At 39.3% G+C, this 23,237-nt stretch overlaps 1 long non-coding RNA gene across 1 annotated transcript; it reads left to right on the forward strand.

The window, feature by feature from the left end:
* The first annotated feature begins 4,625 nt into the window (after nucleotides 1–4,625).
* Nucleotides 4,626–22,340, forward strand: LOC116656859. The gene is made up of 3 exons (XR_004311866.1): nucleotides 4,626–4,664; nucleotides 6,693–6,696; nucleotides 22,231–22,340. It is a non-coding gene; the product is annotated as an uncharacterized LOC116656859 (long non-coding RNA).
* The last annotated feature ends 897 nt before the right edge of the window (nucleotides 22,341–23,237 follow it).

Raw genomic sequence — 23,237 nt, forward strand, 5'->3', positions numbered from 1 at the left:
ACAAGCTAGTTAATGATCAGATTACACACAATCATATCTCTCAGATCAGAGTATGTTGAGAGACGTTCGTTCAACTAGCACAAACGGAACGAGTTGCAGGTGAAACTGTTACTCTTGTTTCTCAGTTTGTTTCTTACTGCCGGTTTGAAGGTCCTGCATTTTTCAATATAAAACCGATTTGGAGCTTGAACCAAACTATATATATGTAATTTCTGTAGTTTCCAACTGAAAAGAAACTTTGTGTTCTCAACAATCTAGGTGAGGGACTTCTTTCACACAAACATATCTCTCAGAATGGAGCATGTGGAGAGACGGTCGTTCAACTAGCACAAAGGGAACGGGTTGCATGAGTATCATTTACTCTGGTATCTCAGTATGTTTCCTAGTGCCGGTTTGACGTTCCTGCTTTTTTCACTGTAAAACCGATTTGGTGTTAATTCCTCCCCATATATATTTATGTAGTGTAGTTTCCAACTGAAAAGAAACATTTTTCCCAACAAGGAAAGTTAAGGACGGCTTTAACACACATTTACCTCTCAGAACATAGCATGTGGAGAGATGTTCGTTCATCTAGCACAAAGTGAACTGGTTGCAGGAGACCCATTTACTCTTGGTTCTCATACTGTTTCCTAGTGCTGTTTTGAAATTACTGCAGATTTCACTGTAAAACTGAATTTGAGCTTGTACATTCCCTTATAAATGTTAGTAGTGCTGTTTCCATGTGAAAAGAAAATTTGTGTTCCCAACAACATAGGTGAAGTGCTTCTTTCCCACAGACTTATCTCTCAGAACTGAGCACGTGTAGGGACGATCGATCATCTTGCACAAAGTGAACGGTTTGCAGGAGAAACACATACTCCGAGTACACATTCTCTTTCCTAGTGTCGGTTTGCATTTCCTGCAGTTTTCTCTGAAATACCGAGTTAGATCTAGTTCTTCCCCAAATATATGTATGTTATGTAGTTTGCAACTGAAATGAAACATTGTGTTCCCAACAAACTATGTGAAAGATGGCTTTCACACACAGTTATTTCTCAGAACTGAGTATGTGCAGAGATGTTCGTTCATCAAGCACAATGGATTAGGTTTCAGGAGAAACACTTACTCTGGTTTATCAGTCTGTTTCCTTCTGGTGGTTTGAATTCCTTTCAGATTTCAGTGTAAAACAAATTTGGGATAGAACCTCCCCATATAAATATAAGTAGTGAGTTATCCAGCTGAAAAGGAATTTTGTGTTCCCAGCAAGCTTTTTGAAGTATGGCATTCACACTCACTTATCCCTCAAAACTGAGCATGTGGAGAGACGTACGTTCATCTAGCACAAAAGGAACGGAATGTAGGAGAAACATTTACTCTGGTTCTCAGACAGGTTCCTAGTGCCGGATTGAAGTTCCTGCAGTTCTCACTGTAAAACAGATTTGGAGTTCATAGCTCCCCATATATATTTACGTATTGTAGTTTCCAACTTATACTGATTTTGTGTTCCCAACCAGCAAGGTGAAGGGCGGATTACACACACACTTATCTCTCAGAACTGAGCATGTGAGGAGAAGTTCGTTCAACTACCACAAACGGAACGGATTGCAGGACAAAAATTTACTCTGGTTCTCAGTCTGTTTCCGAGTGCCAGTTTGAAGTTCCTGCAGTTTTCACTGTAAATCCGAGTTTGAGCTAGTACTTCACCTTATAAATGTACGTAGTGAAGTATCCAACTGAAAAGAATCTTTGTTTTCCCAACAAGTTAGTTAGTTGAATGATGGCGTTCACACAAACTTTTCTCTCAGAACTGAGCATATAGAGAGATGTTCATTCAAATAGCACAAACGGGTTGCAGGTGAATCAATTACTCTATTTCCTCAGACTGTATGCTAATGCTGGATTGATGTTCCAGCAGTTTTCACAGTAAAACAGTGTTGGAGCTTGTTCCTTCCCTTACATATGTATGCAGTGTATTTAACAACTGAAAAGAAACTTTTAGATCCAAACAAGCTATGTGAAGGATGGCTTTCTCACACAGTTATTTCTCAGAACTGAGCATGTATTGAGACGTTCGTTCAACTAGCACAAAGGGATCTTGTTGCAGATGAAACAATTTCTCTGATTTCTCAGTCGGTTTCCTAGTGCCGGTTTGATGTTCCTGCAGTTTTCTCTGTAAAACCGATTTGGAGCTGTTATCTCCCAAATAAATGTATGAAGGGTAGCTTCCAACTAATAAGAAACTTTGTGTTCCCAACAATCTACTTGAAGGGCAGCTTTAACACATAATTGTCTCCCAGAACTTAGCATGTGGAGAGACGTTCATTCAACTAACACAAAGGAACGGTTTAGAAGTCAAACACTTACTCTGGTTTCTCAGTCTATTTCCTAATGCCAGTTTCAGCTTCCTGAAATTTTCACAGTTAAACACAGTTGGAGCTAGTACCTCACCATATATATGTCTGTTGTGTAATTTACAACTGAAAAAAATCTTTGTGTTCCCAACAATCTAGGTGAAGGTCAGTTTTCACACAAAATTACCTCTCAGATCTAAGCATGTGGGGGGATGTTCGTTCAACTAGCACAAACGTAAGGGTTGCATGGGAAACAGCTACTCTGGATTCTTATTATGGTATCCCGTGCCAGTTTGTACTGCCTGAAGTTTTCACTGAAAAAACGAGTTGGAGTTAGTACCTCAAAATAAATATGTATGAAATGTACTATCCAAATGAAAAGAAGCATTGGGTTCCCAACAAGTTATATGAAAGACGGCTTTCACACACACTTATCCCTCAGAAATGAGCATGTGGAGAGACTTTCGTTCAACTACCAAAAAGGAACCGTTTGCAGGGTAAAAACATACTCTGGTTTCTCAGACTGTTTCCTAGTCCTGGTGTCACGTTCCTGCAGTTTCATTTTAAAGCCGTGTTCGAGCTATTATCTCCCTATATATATGTAAGTAGTGTAATTTCCTACTGAAAATAAGCTTTGTGTTCCCAACAAACTAGGTGAAGATGGCATCACACACACTTATCTCTCAGAATTGAGCATGTGGATAGACGTTCATTCATCTAGCACAAAGGGAAAGGGTTGCAGGAGAAACACTTACTCTGGTTTCTCAGCCTGTTTCCTACTGCCGGTTTGACGTTCCTGCAGTTTTCACTGTCAAAGAGATTGGAGCAAATAACTCTCCATATATATGTATGAACTGTAGATTCCAACTGAATAGATTGTCCGTGTTCCCAACAAGCTAGGTGAAGGACAGCTTTTACACACAGTTATCTCTCAGAACTGAGCATCTGGAGAGACATTCATTCTTCTTTCACAAAGAGAACGGGTAGCAGGGGAAACAATTACTCTGGTATCACATATGGTTTCCTAGTGCCGGTTTGATGTTCCTGCAGTTTTCACTGTAAACCCGAGCTGGAGCTGGTGGCTCCCCATATAAATGTATCAAGGGTAGTTTCCAACAGAAAAGAAACATGGTGTTTCCAACAATCTAGTTGAAGTTCGGCTTTAACTCTTAAATATCTCTCAGAACTGAGCATGTGGAGAGACGTTCATTTAACTAGCACAAAGGGAACAGTTTGCAGGAGATACGCTTAGCCTTGTTTCTGATTGTGTTTCCCAGTGCCGGTTTGAAGTCCCTGAAGTTTTCACTGTAAACCCGGGTTGGACCTTGTAGCTCCCCATACATATGTATGTAGTGTATTTACCAACTGAAAGAAAGTATTTGTTCCCAACTAGCTATGTGAAGGATGGCTTTCTCACACTCTTATCTCTCAGAACTGAGCATGTGGGGAGACGTTCATTCAACTAGCACGATGGGAACGGGTTGCAAGGGAAACACATACTCTGGTATCTCAGTCAGTTTCCTGGTGCAGGATGACATTCCTGCAGTTTTCACTGTCGAAAAGATTTGGAGCTAATAACTCATCGTATATAAGTCTGTCGTGTAATTTCCAACTGAAAAGAAACTGTGTTCCCAACAATCTAGGTGAAGGACTGTTTTCAAACACAATTACCTCTCAGAACTGAGCATCTGGAGAGACGTTCGTTCAACTAGCACAAAGGGAACGGTTTGCAGGAGATACCCTTACTCTGGTTTCTGATGCTGTTTCCCAGGGCCGGGTTGATGTCCCTGATGTTTTCACTGTAAAACCGGTTTGGAGCTGATACCTCCCCATATATATGTATGTAGTGTATTTACCAACTGAAAGAAACCTTTTGTTCCCAACAAGCTATATGAAAGATGGCTTTCACACAAAGTTATTTCTCAGATCTGAGGATGTGGAGAGGGGTTTGTTCATCAGGCACTATGGATTAGGGTATCAGGAGAAACACTTACTCTGGTTTCTCAGTTTCCTTCTGCCGGTTTGAATTTCTTTCAGATTTCACTGTAAAAATATTTTGAGTTAGAACATCCCCATATATATATAAGTAGTGAATTACCCAACTGAAAACAAATTTTGTGTTCCCAGCAAATTTGTTGAAGTACGGCTTTCACACTCACTTAACTCTCAAAACTGAGCACGTGGAGAGACATTCATTCATCTAGCACAAGTGGAACGGAATGCAGGAGAAAAATTTACTGTGGTTCTCATTCAGGTTCCTAGCGCCGTATTGAAGTTCCTGCAGTTGTCACTGTAAAATCGAGTTGGAGTTCATACCTCCCTATATATATGTATGTATTGTAGTTTCCAACTTAAAGAAACTTTGTGTTCCCAACAAGCAAGATAAAGGGCGGAATATACACACACTTATCGACCAGAACTGAGCATGTGAAGAGTAGTTCGTTCAACTACCACAAATGGAACAGATAGCAGGTAAAATAATTTCTCTGGTTCTCAGTCTGTTTCCGAAGGCCAGTTTAAAGTTCCTGCAATTTTCACTGTAAATCCGAGGTTGAGCTAGTACTTCACCTTAGATATGTACGTAGTGAAGTATCCAAATGAAAAGAAATTTTGTGTTCCCAACTAGTTAGGTGAAGGACGGCGTTCACACACACTTATCACTCAGAATTGAGCATATAGATAGACGTTCATTCAACAAGCACAAACAGGTAGCAGGAGAAACAATTACCCTATTTCCTCAGACTCTTTCCTAGTGCTGGACTAAAATTCCTGCAGTTTTCACAGTAAAAAAGTGTTGGAGCTTGTACCTTCCCTTACATATGTATGTAGTATATTTAACAACTGAAAAGAAACTTTTTGTTCCAAACAAGCTATGTGAAGGACGGCTTTCTCACACACTTATCTCTCAGAACTGAGCATGTAGGGAGACGTTCGTTCAACTAGCACAAAGGGAATTTGTTGTAGGGGAAGCAATTTCTCTGGTTTTTCAGTTTGTTTCCTAGTGCTGGTTTGATGTTCCTGCAGTTTTCTCTGTCAAAAAGATTTGGAGCTAATAACTCTCCGTATATATGTATGTAGTGGAATTTCCAACTGAACAGAAAATTTGTGTTCCCTACTAGCTTGGTGAAGGGCTGCATTCACACACACACTTATCTCTCAGAACTTAGCATGTGGAGAGATGTTCGTTCAACTAGCGCAAATGGAACGGGTTGCCGGAGAAACATTTACTCTGATTTCTCAGTCTGGTTCCTAGTGCCGGTTTGAATTTCCTGCATTTTTCAGTGTAAAACCGAGTTGGAGCTCCTGCATCCCCATATATATGTATATTTTGTAGATTTCAAATGAAAAGAAACATTCTGTTCCCAACAAGATAAATGAAGGGTGGCTTTCACACACACTATCTCTCAGAAATGAACATGTAGAAAGACGTTCGTTCAAGTAGCAAAAGGGAACATTTTCCTTGAGGAACACATACTCTGATTTCTCAGTCTGCTTCCTAGTGCTGGTTGGACGTTTCTGCAATTTTCACTTTAAAATGGTGTTGGAGATAGTACCTCCAACTTATATTTAAGTATTATTCTTTACAAATGAAAAGAACCTTAGTGTTCCCAACAATCTACGTGAAGGACGGCTTTTACAAACATTTCTCTCTTAGAAATGATCATATGGAGAGACGTTCATTCATTTAGCACAAAGGTGTCAGGCTGCAGGAGAAACAATTACTTTGTTTCCTCAGTCTGTTTCCTATGTTCGGTTTGAAGTTCCTGCAGTTTTCACTGTAAACCATGTTTGAACTTGTACCTCCCCATATATATGTATATAGTGAATTATCCTACTGAAAAGAAATTTTGTGTTCCAAACAAGTTTCTTGAACAACGGCTTTCACACAGAGTTATCTCTCAAATTTGAGCATGTGGAGAGACGTTCATTCAACTAGCACAAAATGAACGGAATGCAGGAGAAAAATTTACTCTGGTTTCTCAGTCAGGTTCCTAGTGCCGGTTTGAAGTTCATGCAGTTATCACTGTAAAACCGAGTTGGAGCTCGTACCTCCCCATATATATGTATGTATTGTAGTTTCCAACTGAAAAGAAACCTTGTGTTCCCAGCAAGCTAAGTGAAGAACGGCTTTCACACATACTTATCTCTAAGAACTGAGCATGAGGAGAGAAGTTCTTTCATCTAGCAGAAAAGTAACGGATTACAGTAGAAACCCTTCCTTTGGTTTCTCAGGCTGTTCCCTAGTGTCGCTATGAAGTTCCTGCTGTTTTAACAGTAAAAGAGTGTTATAGCTTTTACCTTCTCATACATAATTATGTAGTGTATTTACCAACAGAAAACAAACTTTGTGTTCCCAACAAGCTAGGTGAAGGAAGTCTTTCACACATAATCATGTGTCAGAAATGAGCATGTGGAGAGACGTTCGTTCAACTAGCACAAAGGGAACTGGTTGCATGAGAAACATTTAATCTGGTATCAGTCTGTTTCCTAGTGCCGGTTTGATGTTCCTGCCTTTTTCACTGTAAAACCTGGTTGGTGTTATTTCCTCCCCATATATATTTACGTAGTGTAGATTCCAACTGAAAATAAACTGTTTTCCCAACAAGGAAAGATAAGGACGGCTTTCACACACACTTATCTCTCAGAACTTAGCATGTGGAGAGATGTTCGTTCATCTAGCACAAAGGGAACTGGTGGCAGGAGACCCATTTACTCTTGGTTCTCATATTGTTTCCTAGTGCTGGTTTGAATTTCCTTCAGTTTTCTCTGTAAAACCGATTTGGTGCTAGTACCTCACCATATATATTTATGTAGTGTAGTTTGTAAATGACAACAAACTGTGTTACCAACACAGTTGTTGAAGGAGAGCTTTCACTCACACCTATCTCTCAAAACTGAGCATGTGGGGAGACGTTCGTTCAACTTCTACAAAGGGAATGGTTTGAAGGAGAAACACTTACTTTGGTTTCTCAGTCTGTTTCCTAGTGCCGGTTAGACATCCCTACAGTTTTCACTGTCGAAATAATTGGAGCTAGTAACTCTCCATATTTATATATGAAATGTATTTTTCAACTTTAAAGATTCTTTTTGTTCCCAACGAAATTTTTGAAGGGCTGCATTCACACACACTTATCTCTCAGAACTGAGCATGGAGAGAAACTTTTGTTCATCTAACAGAAATGGAACGGGCTTCAGGGGGAACACTTACTCTGGTTTCTCAGTTTCCTACTGCCAGGTTCAATTGCCTTGAGATTTCACTGTAAATCTTAATTGGCGATTGAACCTACCCATATAAATGTACGTATTGTAGTTTCCAAATTAAAGGAAATTTTATATTTCCAAGAAGCTAGTTGATGTTCGGCTTACACACAACCATTTCTCTCAGAATGGTGCATGTGGAGAGACGTTCGTTCAAATAGCACAAACGGAACCAGTTGCAGGTGAAACAGTTACTCGAGTTTCTCAGTCTGTTTCTTAGTGCTGGTTTGAAGTTCCTGCATTTTTCAATATAAAACCGAGTTGGAGCTTGAACCAAAAAATATATATGTAATTTCTGTAGTTTCAAACTGAAAAGAAACTTTGTGTTCCCAACAAGCTAGGTGAAGGATTTCTTTCACACAGACTTATCTCTCAGAACTGAGCATGTGTAGGGACGACCGTTCATCTTGCACAAAGGGAACGGTTTGCAGGAGAAACACATACTCCGGGTTCACATTCTGTTACCTAGTGTCAGTTTGCAATTCCTGCAGTTTTCACTGAAATACAGAGTTAGATCTAGTTCTTCCCCAAATATATGTATGTTATGCAGTTTGCAACTGAATAGAAACTTTGTGTTCCCAACAAACTATGTGAAAGGTGGCTTTCACACACAGTTATTTCTCAGAACTGAGGATGTGGAGAGAGGTTCGTTCATCAAGCACAATGGATTAGGTTTCAGGAGAAACACTTACTCTGGTTTCTCAGTCTGTTCCCTTCTGCCAGTTTGAATTTCTTTCAGATTTCACTGTAAAACTTATTTTGAGATAGAACCTACCCATATATATATATAAGTAGTGAATTATCCAACTGAAAAGAAATTTTGTGTTCCCAACAAGCTTGTTGAAGAACGGCTTTCACACTCACTTATATCTCAAAACTGAGCATGTGGGGAGACGTATGTTCATCTAGCACAAGTGGAACCGAATGCAGGAGAAAAATTTACTCTGGTTCTCATTCAGGTTCCTAGCGCCGGATTTTAGTTCCTGCAGTTGTCACTGTAAAAACGAGTTGGAGTTCTTACCTCCCCATATATATGTATGTATTGTACTTTCCAACTTAAAGAAACTTTGTGTTCCCAACAAGCAAGGTAAAGGGCGGATTAGGCACACACTTAACTCCCAGAACTGAGCATGTGAGGAGAATTTCGTTCAACTACCACAAACGGAACGGAATGCAGGAAAAGAATTTTCTCTGGTTCTCAGTCTGTTTCTGAGTTCCAGTTTGATGTTCCTGCAATTTACACTGTAAATCCGAGTTTGAGCTAGTACTTCACGTTAGATATGTACGTTGTGAAGAATACAACTGAAAAGAAAATTTGTGTTCTCAACTAGTTAGTTGAAGGACGCCGTTCACACACACTAATCACTCAGACTGCGCATACAGAGAGACGTTCATTCAACAAGCACAAATGGGTTGTGGTAGAAACAATTACCCTATTTCCTCAGACTGTTTCCTAGTGCTGGATTGAAATTCCTGCAGTTTTCACAATAAAACAGTTTTGGATCTTGTACCTTCCCTTACATAGTTATGTAGTGTATTTAAAAACTGAAAAGAAACTTTTTGTTCCAAACAAGCTATGTGAAGGACGGCTTTCTCACAAACTTATCTCTCAGAACTGAGCATGTAGGGAGACGTTCGTTCAACTAGCACAATGGGAACTTGTTGCAGGTGAAGCACTTTCTCTGGTTTTTCAGTTTGTTTCCTAGTGCCGGTTTGATGTTCCTGCAGTTTTCTCTGTCGAAAAGATTTGGAGCTAATAACTCACCGTATATATGTATGTAGTGGATTTTCCAACTGAAGAGAAAATTTGAGTTCCCTACTAGCTTGGTGAAGGGCTGCATTCACACACACACTTATCTCTCAGAATGAGCATATGGAGAGATGTTCGTTCAACTAGCGCAAATGGAACGGGTTGCCGGAGAAACGTTTACTGTGGTTTCTCATTCTGGTTCCTAGCGTCGGTTTGAATTTCCTGCATTTTTCACTGTAAAACCGAGTTGGAACTCCACCATCCCCATATATATGTATGTTTTGTAGATTTCAAATGAAAAGAAACTTTCTGTTCCCAACAAGATATATGAAGGACGGCTTTCACACACTCTATCTCTCAGAAATGAACATGTAGAGAGACGTTCGTTCAAGTAGCAAAAGGGAACATTTTCCTTGAGGAACACATACTCTGATTTCTCAGTCTGCTTCCTACTGCCGGTTTGACGTTTCTGCAATTTTCACTTTAAAACGGTGTTGGAGATAGTACCTCCAACTTGTATGTAAGTATTGTTGTTTACTACTGAAAAGAACCTTTGTGTTCCCAACAAACTACGTGATGGACGGCTTTTACACACATTTCTCCCTTAGAAATGATCATGTGGAGAGACGTTCATTCATTTAGCACAAAGGTGTCAGGCTGCAGGAGAAACACTTACTCTGGTTCCTCAGTCTGTTTCCTATGTCCGGTTTTAAGTTCCTGCAGTTTTCACTGTAAAACAAGTTTGAACTAGTACCTCCCCATATATATGTATATAGTGAATTATCCTACTGAAAAGAAATTTTGTGTTCCCAACAAGCTTCTTGAACGATGGCTTTCACACAGAGTTATCTCTCAAATTTGAGCATGTGGAGTGATGTTCATTCAACTAGCACAAAATGAACGGAATGCAGGAGAAAAATTTACTCTGGTTTCTCAGTCAAGTTCCTAGTGCTTGTTTGAAGTTCCTGCAGTTATCACTCTAAAACCAAGTTGGAGGTCATACTTTCCCATATATATATATGTATTGCTGTTTCCAACTGACAAGAAACCTTGTGTTCCCAAGAAGGTAAGCGAAGAACGGATTAACACACACTTATCTCTAAGAACTGAGCATGAGGAGAGAAGTTCTTTCAACTTGCAGAAAAGAAATGGATTGAAGTAGAGACACTTCCTCTAGTTTCTCAGGCTGTTCCCTAGTGTCGCTATGAAGTTCCTGATGTTTTCACAGTAAAAGAATGTTGGAGCTTTTACCTTCTCATATATATGTATGTAGTGTATTTACCAACAGAAAACAAACTTTGTGTTCCCAACAAGCTAGGTGAAGGAAGTCTTTCACACACAATCATGTGTCAGAAATGATCATGTGGAGAGACGTTCGTTCAACTAGCACAAAGGGAACGGGTTGCATGGGAATCATTTACTCTGGTATCAGTCTTTTTCCTAGGTCCAGTTTGAAGTTCCTGCCTTTTTCACTGTAAATCCGAGTTGGTGTTATTTCCTCCCCATATATATTTACGTAGTGTAGTTTCCAACTGAATAGACACTGTTTTCCCAACAAAGTATGTTAAGGACGGCTTTCACACACACTTACCTCTCAGAACTTAGCATGTGGATAGATGTCCGTTTTTCTAGCACAAAGGGAACTGGTTGCAGGAGACCCATTTACTCTTGGTTCTCATATTGTTTCCTAGAGCTGGTTTGACTTTCCTGCAGTTTTCTCTGTAAAACCGATTTGGTGCTAGTACCTCACCATATATATGTATGTAGTGTAGTTTGTAAATGAAAACAAACTTTGTTACCAACACAGTTGTTGAAGGAGAGCTTTCACTCACACCTATCTCTCAAACCTGAGCATGTGGGGAGACGTTCGTTCAACTACTACAAAGGGAATGGTTTGAAGGAGAAGCACTTACATTGGTTTCTCAGTCTGTTTCCTAGTGCCGGTTTGACATTCCTTAGTTTACAATGTCGAGAAGAATTGGAGCTAGTAACTCTCCATATGTATGTATTTAATGTATATTCAAACTGAAAAGAATCTTTGTGTTCCCAACAAAATTTTTGAAGTGCTGCATTCACACACACATATCACTCAGAACTGAGCATGGAGAGAAACATTTGTTCATCTAACACAAATGGAACGGGTTTAAGGGGGAACATGTATTCTGGTTTCTCAGTCACTTTCATTCTGCCGGGTTCAATTTCCTTCAGATTTCACAGTTAAACTTAATTGGCGATTGAACCTCCCGATATAAATGTATCTATTGTATTTTCCAACTTAATGGAAATTTTGTGTTCCCTTCAAGCTAGTTGATGGTCGGCTTACACACAACCATATCTCTCAGAATGGAGCATGTGGAGAGACGTTCGTTCAACAAGCACAAAATGAACGAGATGATTGTGAAACAGTTACTCTGGTTTCTCAGTCTATTCCCTAGTGCCGGATTGAATTTATTGCAGTTTTCAATGTAAAACTGAATTTGAGCTTGTATAATCCCTTATAATTGTATGTAGTTCTGTTTGAAACTGAAAAGAAAATTTGTGCTCCCAACAATCTAGGAGAAGGACGGCTTAACACAAAATTATCTCTGAGAACTGAGTATATGGAGAGACGTTCATTCATCTAGCTCAAAGAAAGTGTAGCAGGGGAAATAATTGCTCTGTTTTCTCATTCTGTTTCCCTCTGCCATTTTGAACTTCCAGGAGTTTTCACTGTAAAACAAATTTGGAGCTAGTACCTCACCATATATATGTATGAAGTGTAGATTCCTTCTGAAGAGAAATTTTCATTTCCCAACAAGCTATTTGATGTAAGTCATTCTCAGACATTATCTCTCTGAACTGAGCATGTGGAGAATGTTCATTCAACTAGCACAAAGGGAATGGGTTGCATGGGAAATATTTACTTTCTTTTCTCAGTCTTATTCCTTCTGCCGGGTTCATTTTCCATCAGATTTCAATGTAAATCTTCATTAGAGATTGAACCTCCTCATATAAATGTATGCATTGTAGTTTCCAACTTAAAGGAAATTTTGTGTTCCCAACAAGCTAGTTAATGGCCGGATTACACACAACAATATCTCTCAGTACTGAGTATTTGGAGAGACTTTCATTCATCTAGCACAAACAGAACGAGTTGCAGGTGAAACAGTTACACGAGTTTCTCAGTCTGTTTCTTAGTGCCGGTTTGAAGTTCCTGCATTTTTCAATATAAAACCGAGTTGGAGCTTGAACCAAAATATATATATATGTAAGTTCTGTAGTTTCCAACTGAAAAGAAACTTTGTGTTCCCAACAAGCTAGGTGAAGGATTTCTTTCACACACTTATCTCTCAGAACTGAGCATGTTTAGGGACGATCGTTCATCTTGCACAAAGGGAACGATTTGCAGGAGAAACACATACTCTGGTTTCACATTCTGTTTCCTAATGTCGGTTTGCAATTCCTTCTGTTTTCACTGAAATACAGTTAGATCTAGTTCTTCCCCAAATATATGTATGTTATGTTGTTTGCAACTGAAAAGAAACTTTGTGTTCCCAACAAACTATGTGAAAGACGGCTTTCACACACAGTTATTTCTCAGAACTGAGGATGTGTAGAGAGATTCGTTCATCAAGCACAATGGATTAGGGTTTCAGGAGAAACACTTACTCTGGTTTCTCAGTCTGTTTCCTTCTGCCGGTTTGAATTTCTTTCAGATTTCACTGTAAAACTTATTTTGAGATAGAACCACCCCATATATATATAAGTAGTGAATTATCTAGCTGAAATAGAATTTTGTGTTCCCAACAAGCCTGTTGAAGTACGGCTTTCACACTCACTTATATCTAAAACCTGAGCATGTGGAGAGTCGTTCGTTTTTCTAGCACAAGTGGAACGGAATGCAGGAGAAAATTTTACTCTGTTTTTCAGTCAATTTCCTAGTGCCGGATTTAAGATACTGCAGTTGTCACTGTAAAACAGAGTTGGATTTCGTACATCCCCATATATATTTATGTAATGTAGTTTCTAACTTAAAGTGACTTTGTGTTCCCAACATGCAAGGTAAAGGGCGGATTACACACACACTTATCTCTCAGAACTGAGCATGTGAAGAGAAGTTCGTTCAACTACCACAAATGGAACGGATTGCAGGACAAAAATTTTCTCTGGTTCTCAGTCTGTTTCCGAGTTCCAGTTAGATGTTCCTGCAATTTTCACTGTAATTCCGAGTTTGAGCTAGTATTTCACCTTATATATGTACGCAGTGAACTATCCAACAGAAAAGAAATTTTGTGTTCCCTACAAGTTAGTTGAAGGACGGCGTTCACACACACTTATCTCTCAGAACTGAGCATATAGAGAGACGTTCATTCAACAAGCACAAACGGGTTTACAAGAAACAATTACTGTATTTCCTCAGTCTGTATCGTAGTGGTGGAATGAATTTCCTGCAGTTTTCACAGTAAAACAGTTTTGGAGCTTGTACCTTCCCTTACATATATATGTAGTGTATTAAACAACTGAAAAGAAACTTTATGTTCCAAACAAGCTATGTGAAGGACGGCTTTCTCACACACCTATCTCTCAGAACTGAGCATGTAAGGAGACGTTCTTTCAACTAGCACAATGGGAACTTGTTGTAGGTGAAACAGTTTCTCTGGTTTCTCAGTCGGTTTCCTAGTGCAAGTTTGATGTTCCTGCAGTTTTCCCTGTAAAACCGATTTGGAGCTGGTAGCTCCCAAATAAATATATGAAAGGTAGCTTCCAACTAAAAAGAAACTTTGTGTTCCCAACAATCTAGATGAAGGGCGGCTTTAACACATATCTATCTCTCAGAACTGAGCATGTGGAGAGACGTTCGTTCAACTAACACAAAGGGAACGGTTTAGACGTCAAACACATACTCTTGTTTCTCAGTCTGTTTCCTGGTGCTGGTATGACATTCATGCAATTTTCACTGTCGAATAGATTTGGAGCTAATAACTCACTGTATATATGTCTGATGTGTAATTTCCAACTGAAAAGAAACTTTGTGTTCCCCAACAATCTAGGTGAAGGATGGTTTTCCCACACAATTACCTCTCAGAACTGAGCATCTTTAGAGACGTTCTTTCAACTAGCACAAACGGAACGGTTTGCAGGAGATACCCTTACTCTGGTTTCTGATTCTGTTTTCCAGTGCCGGTTGGATGTCCCTGATGTTTTCACTGTAAAACAGGTTTGGAGCTTGTACCTTCCCTTACATAGTTATGTAGTGTATTTACCAACTGAAAAGAAACTTTTTTTTCCCAACAAGTTATGTGAACTACGGCTTTCTCACACACTAATCTCTCAGAGCTGAGCATGTAGGGAGACGTTCGTTCAACCAGCACAATGGGTATGGTTTGCAGGGAAAAAGATACTCTGGTTTCTCAGACTGTTTCCTACTGCCGGATATACGATCCTGCAGTTTTCACTGTCGAAAACATTTGGAGCTAATAACTTTCCGTATATATGTATGTAGTGGATTTTCCAACTGAAGAGAAAATTTGTGTTCCCTACTAGCTTGGTGAAAGGCTGCATTCACACACACTTATCTCTCAGAATGAGGATGTGGAGAGATGTTCGTTCAAGTAGCACAAAAGGAACGGGTTGCTGGAGAAACCTTTACTCTGGTTTCTCAGTCTGGTTCCTAGTGCCGGTTTGAATTTCCTGCATTTTTCACTGTAAAACCGAGTTTGAGCTCCTATATCCCCATGTATATGTATGTTTTGTAGATTCCAAATGAAAAGAAACTTTCTGTTCCTAGCAAGATATATGAAGGACGGCTTTGACACACACATATCTCTCAGAACTGAGCACATAGAGAGACTTTCATTCAACAAGCACAAACGGGTTGCAGGAGAAACAATTACTCTATTTCCTCAGTCTGTTTCCTAGAGCTGGATTGAAGTTGCTGCAGTTTTCACAGTAAAACAGTGTTGGAGCTTGTACCTTCCCTTACATATGTATGTAGTGTATTTAACAAATAAAAAGAAACTTTTTTTCCAACAAGCTATGTGAAGTTCGGCTTTCTCACACACATATCTCTCAGAAATGAGCATGTGGGGAGATGTTCATTCAACTAGCACAATGGGTATGGGTTGCAGGGAAACAGATACTCTGGTTTCTCAGTCTGTTTCCTAATGCCAGTTTTATGATCCTGTAGTTTTCACTGTTGAAAAGATTTGGAGCGAATAACTCTCCGTATATATGTATGTAGTGGATTTTCCAACTGAAGAGATAATTTGTGTTCCCTACTAGCTTGATGAAGGGCTGCATTCACACACACTTATCTCTCAGAATGAGCATGTGGAGAGGTGTTTGTTCAACTAGCACAAACGGAACGGTTTGCTGGAGAAACATTTACTCTGGTTTCTCAGTCTGGTTCCTAGTGTCGCTTTGAATTTCCTGCATTTTTCACTGTAAAACCGAGCTGGAGCTCCTTCATCCCCATATATATGTATGTTTTGTTGATTCCAAGTGAAAAGAAACTTTCTGTTCCCAACAAGATATATGAAGCACGGCTTTCACACACACTATCTCTCAGAAATGAATATGTAGAGAGACGTACGTTCAAGTAGCAAAAGGGAACATTTTCCTTGAGGAACACATACTCTGATCTCTCAGTCTGCTTCCTAGTGCCGGTTTGACATTTCTGCAACTTTCACTTTAAAACGGTGTTGGAGATAGTACCTTCAACTTATATGTAAGTATTGTTCTTTACAACTGTAAAGAACCTTTGTGTTCCCAACAATCTAAGTGAAGGACAGCTTTTACAAACATTTCTCTCTTAGAAATGATCATGTGGAGAGACGTTCATTCATTTAGCACAAAGTGTCAGGCTGCAGGAAAAACCCATACTCTGGTTTCTCAGTCTGTTTCCTAGGTCTGGTTTGAAGTTCCTGCAGTTTTCTGTAAACCAAGTTTGAACTACTACCTCCCCATACATGTATGTAGTGAATTATCCTACTGAAAAGAAATTTTGTGTTCCCAACAAGCTTCTTGAAGGACGTCTTTCACACAAAGATATCTCTAAACTTTGAGCATGTGGAGAGACGTTCGTTCATCTAGCACAAAAGGAACAGTTTGCAGGAGAAAAATTTACTGTGGTTCTCAGTCAGGTTCGTAGTGCCGGAATGAAGTTCCTGCAATTGTCACTTTAAAACCGAGTTGGAGTTTGTACCTCCCCATATGTATGTATGTATTGTAGTTTCCAACCTAAAGTAACTTTGTGTTCCCACCAAGCAAGTTAAAGGGTGGATTAAACACACATTTATCTCTCAGAACTGAGCATGTGAAGAGAACTTCATTCAAATACCACAAACGGAATGGATTGCAGGACAAAAATTTACTCTGGTTCTCAGTCTGCTTCCGTCTGCCAGTTTGAAGTTCCTGTAATTTTCACTGTAAATCCGAGTTTGAGATAGTACTACACCTTAGATTTGTACGTGCTGATGTATCCAACTTAAAAGAAACTTTGTGTTCCCAACAGGTTATTTGAAGGACAGCGTTCACACACACTTATCTCTCAGAACTGAGCATATAGAGAGACGTTCATTCAACAAGCACAAACGGGTTGCAGGAGAAACAATTACCCTATTTCCTCAGTCTGTTTCCTATTGCTGGATGAAGTTCCTGCAGTTTTCACAGTAAAACAGTGTTGGAGCTGGTACCTTCCCTTACATATATATGCAGTGTATTTAACAACTGAAAAGAAACTTTGTGTTCCAAACAAGCTATGTGAAGGACGGCTTTCTCACACACCTATCTCTCAGAACTAAGCATGTGGGGAGACTCTCGTTCAACTAGCACGATGGGAAAGGTTTGCAGGGGAAACACATACTCTGGTTTCTCAGTCTGTTTCCTGGTACCGGTTTGACATTCCTGCAGTTACCCCTATCGAAAAGATTTGGAGCTAATAACTCACCATATATATGTCTGTCGTGTAATTTCCAACTGAAAAGAAACTTTGTGTTCCCAACAATCTAGGTGAAGGACGGTTTTCATACACAATTACCTCTCAGAACTGAGCATTTGGAGAGACGTTCATTCAACTAGCACAAATGAAATTGTTTGCAGGAGATTCCCTTACTCTGGTTCCTGATTCTGTTTCCCAATGCCGGGTTGAAGTCCCTGATGTTTTCACTGTAAAACCGGGTTGGAGCTTGTACCTCTCCATACATATGTATGTAGTGTATTTACCAACTGAAAAGAACTTTTTGTTCCCAAATATATATGAAGGACGGCTTTCTCACACACTTATCTCTCAGAGCTGAGCATGTGGGGAGACTTTCGTTCAACCAGCACAATGGGTACGGTTTGCTGGGAAACAGATACTCTGGTTTCCCAGTCAGTTTCCTAGTGCCAGTTTTATGATCCTGCAGTTTTCACAGTCGAAAACATTTGGAGCTAATAACTCTCCGTATATATGTATGTAGTGTGTTTTCCAACTGAAGAGAAAATTTGTGTTCCCTACTAGCTTGGTGAAGGGCTGCATTCACACACACTTATCTCTCAGAATGAGCATGTGAAGAGATGCTCGTTCAAGTAGCACAAAAGGAACGGGTTACCGGAGAAACACTTACTCTGGATTCTCAGTCTGTTTCCTTCTGCCGGTTTGAATTTCTTTCAGATTTCACTGTAAAACTTATTTTGAGATATAACCTCCCCATATATATATAAGTAGTGAATTACCCAACTGAAAAGAAATTTTATGTTCCCAACAAGCTTTTTGAAGTACTGCTTTCACACTCACTTATCTCTCAAACCTGAGCATGTGGAGAGAGGTTCTTTCATCTAGCACAAAAGGAACGGAATGCAGGAGAAAAATTTACTCTGGTTCTCAGTCAGGTTCCTAGCGCCGGATTGAAGTTCCTGCAGTTGTCACTGTAAAACTGAGTTGGAGTTCGTACCTCCCCATATATATGTATTTATTGTAGTTTCCAACCTAAAGAAACTTTGTGTTCCCAACAAGCAAGATAAAGAGCGGATTACACACACACTTATCTCTCAGAACTGAGCATGTGAAGAGAAGTTCGTTTAACTACCACAAAAGGAACGGACTGCAGAACAAAAATTTTCTCTGGTACTCAGTCTGTTTCCGAGTGCCAGTTTGAAGTTCCTGCAATTTTCACTATAAATACGAGTTTAAGCTAATACTTCAACATATATATGCACGTAGTGAAGTATCCAACTGGAAAAATTTTTGTGTTCCCAACAAGTTATTTGAAGGACCCCGTTCACACACACTTATCACTCAGAACTTAGCATATAGAGAGACGTTCATTCAACAAGCAGAAACGTGTTGCTGGAGAAACAATTACCCTATTTCCTCAGTCTGTTTCCTACTGCTGGATTGAAGTTCCTGCAATTTTCACAGTAAAAGAGTGTTGTAGCTTGTACCTTCCCTTAAATATGTATGTAGTGTATTTTGCTACTGAAAAGAAGCATTCGGTTCCAAACAAGCTATGTGAAGGATGGCTTTGTCACACATTTATGTCTCAGAACTGTGCATGTAGGGAGACGTTCGTTCAACTAACACAAAGGGAACGGTTTAGAAGTCAAACACTTACAAAGGTTTTTCATTCTATTTCCTAATGCCGGTTTCAGGTTCCTGAAATCTTCACTGTAAAACACAGTTGGAGCTAGTACCTCACCATATATATGTCTGTTGTGTAATTTACAACTGAAAATAAACTATGTGTTCCAAACAATCTAGGTGAAGGACGGTTTTCACACACAATTACCTCTCGGAAATAAGCATGAGGAGGGATGTTCGTTCAACTAGCACAAACGTAAAGGTTGCACGGGAAACAGTTACTCTGGATTCTTAGTATGGTATCCCATGCTGGTTTTAACTGCCTGCAGTTTTCACTGAATAACCGAGTTGGAATTACTACCTCCCAATATATATGTATGTAATGTACTATCCAAATGAAAAGAAATATTGTGTTCCCAACAAGTTATATGAAGGACGGCTTTCACACACACTTATCCCTCAGAAATGAGCATGTGGAGAGACTTTCGTTCAACTACCAAAAAGGAACCGTTTGCAGGTTAAAAACTTACTCTGGTTTCTCAGACTGTTTCCTAGTCCTGGTGTCACGTTCCTGCAGTTTCATTTAAAGCCGTGTTCGAGCTATTATCTCCCTATATATATGTAATTAGTTTAATTTTCTACTGAATATAAGCTTTGTGTTCCCATCAAACTAGTTGAAGATAGCATCAAACACACTTATCTCTCAGAACTGAGCATGTGGAGAATGTTCATTCAATTAGCACAAATGGAACGGGTTGCATGGGAAATATTTACTCTGGTTTCTCAGTCTGTTTCCTTCTGCCAGGTTCAATTTCCTTCAGATTTCAATGTAAACCTTAATTGGAAATTGAACCTCCCCACATAAATGTATGCATTGTAGTTTCCAACTTAAAGGAAATTTTGTGTTCCCAACAAGCTAGTTAATGTTCGGAATACACACAACCATATCTCTCAGAACAGAGTATGTGGAGAGACGTTCGTTCAACTAGCACAAACGGAACGAGTTCCAGGTGAAACAGTTACTCTGGTTTCTCAGTCTGTTTCTTAGTGCTGGTTTGAAGTTTCTGCATTTTTCAATATAAAACCGAGTTGGAGCTTGAACAAAACTATATATATGTATGTTCTGCAGTTTCCAACTGAAAAGAAACTTTGTGTTCCCAACAAGCTAGGTGAAGGAATTCTATCACACAGACTAATCTCTCAGCACTGAGCATGTGTAGGGACGATCGTTCATCTTGCACAAAAGGAAAGGTTAGCAGGAGAAACCCATACTCTGGGTTGACATTCTGTTTCCTAGTATCGGTTTGTAACTCCTGCAGTTTTCACTGAAATACCGAGTTAGATCTAGTTCTTTCCCAAATATATGTATGTTATGTAGTTTGCAACAGAAAAGAAACTTTGTGTTTCCAACAAACTATGTGAAAAACGGCTTTCACACACAGTTATTTCTCAGAACTGAGGATATGGAGAGAGGTTTGTTCATCAAGCACAATGGATTAGGGTTTCAGGAGAAACACTTACTCTGGTTTCTCAGTCTGTTTCCTTCTGCCGGTTTGAATTTCTTTCAGATTTCACTGTAAAACTTATTTTGAGATATAACCTCCCCATATACACATATAAGTAGTGAATTATCGAAGTGAAAAGAAATTTTGTGTTCCCAACAAGCTTGTTGAAGTATGGATTTCACACTCACTTATCTCTCAAAACTGAGCACGTGGAGATAATTTCGTTCATGTAGCACAAACGGAACGGAATGCAGGAGAAAAATTTACTCTGGTTCTCAGTCAGGTTCCTAGTGCCAGATTGAAGTTCCTGCAATTGTCACTGTAAAACCGAGTTGGAGTTCGTACCTCCACATATATATGTATGTATTGTAGTTTCCAACTTAAAGAAACTTTGTGTTCCCAACAAGCAAGATAAAGAGCGGATTACACACACACTTATCTCTCAGAAATGAGTATGGGAAGAGAAGTTCGTTCAACTACCACAAACGGAACGGACTGCAGGACAAAATTTACTCAGGTTATCAGTCTGTTTCCGAGTGCCAGTTTGAAGTTCCTGCAATTTTCACTGTAAATCCGAGTTTGAGCTAGTACTTCACCTTATATATGTACGTAGTGAAGTATCCAACTTAAAAGAAACTTTGTGTTCCCAACAAGATTGTTGAAGTTTGGCGTTCACACACACTTATAACCCATAACTGAGCATATAGAGAGATGTTCATTCAACAAGCACAAATGGGTTGAAGGAGAACCAATTACTCTATTTCCTCAGTCTGTTTCCTAGTGCTGGATTGAAGTTCCTGCAGTTTTCACAGTAAAACACTGTTGGAGCTTGTACCTTCCCTTACTTATGTATGTAGTGTATTTAACAACTGAAAACAAACTTTTTGTTCCAAACAAGCTATGTGAAGGACGGCTTTCTCACACTCTTATCTCTCAGAACTGAGCATGTAGGAGAAGTTCGTTCAACTAGTACAATGGGAACTTGTTGCAGGGAAAACACTTTCTGTATTTTCTCAGTCTGTTTCCTAGTGCCTGTTTGATGTTCCTGCAGTTTTCTCTGTAAAACAGATTTGGAGCTAGTACCTCACCATATATATGTTTATAGAGTAGTTTTCAAATAAAAACAAACTTTGTTCTCAAACAAGTTGTTGAAGGATAGCTTTCACTCACACCTATATCTCAAAAATGAGCATGTGGGGAGACGTTCGTTCAACTACTACAAAGCGAATGATTTTAAGGAGAAACACTTACTTTGGTTTCTCAGTCGGTTTCCTAGTGCTGGTTTGACATTCCTGCAGTTTACACTGTCAAAAAGAATTGGAGCTAGTAACTCTCCATGTATATGTATGTAATGTAGTTTCCAAATGAAAAGAATCTTTGTTTTCCCAACAAAATTTTTGAAGGGGTGCATTCACACACACATCTCTGAGAACTGAGCATGGAGATAAACTTTCGTTCATCTAACACAAATGGAACGGGTTTCAGGGGGAACACTTATTCTGGTTTCTCAGTCAGTTACCTTCTGCCGGGTTCAATTTCCTTCAGTATTCACTGTAAATCTTAATTGGTGATTGAACATCCCCATATAAATGTATGTATTGTAGTATCCAACTTGAAGGAATTTTTGGGTTCCCAACAAGCTAGTTGCTGGTCGGCTTACACACAACCATATCTGTCAGAATGGAGCATGTGGAGAGACGTTCGTTCAACTAGCACAAAAAGAACGAGTTGCAGGTGAAACAGTTATTCTGATTTCTCAGTCTCTTCCCTAGTGCCAGATTGAATTTACTGCAGTATTCACTGTAAAACTAAATTTGAGCTTGTACATTCCCTTATAAATGTATGTAGTGCTGTTTCCAACTGAAAAGAAAATTTGTGCTCCAAGCAATCTAGGAGAAGGATGGCATTAACACAAATTTTTCTCTGAGAACTGAGTATGTGGAGAGACGTTCATTCAACTAGCACAAATGAAAGTGTAGCAAGAGAAATAATTGCTCTGGTTTCTCATTTTGTTTCCTTGTGCCATTTTGAACTTCCAGAAGATTTCACTTTAAAACCAATTTGGAGCTAGTAAATCACCATATACATGTATGGAGTGTAGATTCCTTCTGAAGAGAAATTTTCATTTCCCAACAAGCTATTTGATGTAAGTCATTCTCAGAAATTATCTCTCAGACCTGTGCATGTGGAGAATGTTCATTCAACTAGCACAAAGGGAACGGGTTGCATGGGAAATATTTACTTTGGTTTCTCAGTCTGTTTCTATCTGCCGGGTTCAATTACCTTCAGATTTCAATGTAAATATTAATTGGAGATTGAACCTCCACATATAATTGTATGCACTGTAGTTTCCAACTTAAAGGAAATTTTGTGTTCCCAGCAAGCTAGTTAATGGTCGGATTACACACAACCATATCTCTCAGAACAGAGTATGTGGAGAGATGATCATTCAACTAGCACAAACGGAACGAGTTGCAGGTGAAACAGTTAATCTGGTTTCTCAGTCTGTTTCTTAGTGCCGGTTTGAAGTTCCTGAATTTTTAAATATAAAACCAAGTTGGAGCTTGAACCAAACTATATATATGTAAGTTCTGTAGTTTCCAGCTGAAAAGAAAATTTGTGTTCCCAACAAGCTAGGTGAAGGTCTTCTTCACACAGACTTATCTCTCAGAACTGAGCATGTGTAGGGACGATCGTTCATCTTGCACAAAGGGAACGGTTTGCAGGAGAAACACATACTCCGGTTCACATTCTGTTAGCTAGTGTCTGTTTGATATTCCTGCAGTTTTCACTGAAATGCCGAGTTAGATCTAGTTCTTCCCCTAATATATGTATGTTATGTAGTTTCCAACTGA

Source organism: Camelus ferus, chromosome 16 (genome assembly GCF_009834535.1).
Source record: "Camelus ferus isolate YT-003-E chromosome 16, BCGSAC_Cfer_1.0, whole genome shotgun sequence".
In the NCBI taxonomy this organism is placed as follows: Eukaryota; Metazoa; Chordata; class Mammalia; order Artiodactyla; family Camelidae; genus Camelus; species Camelus ferus.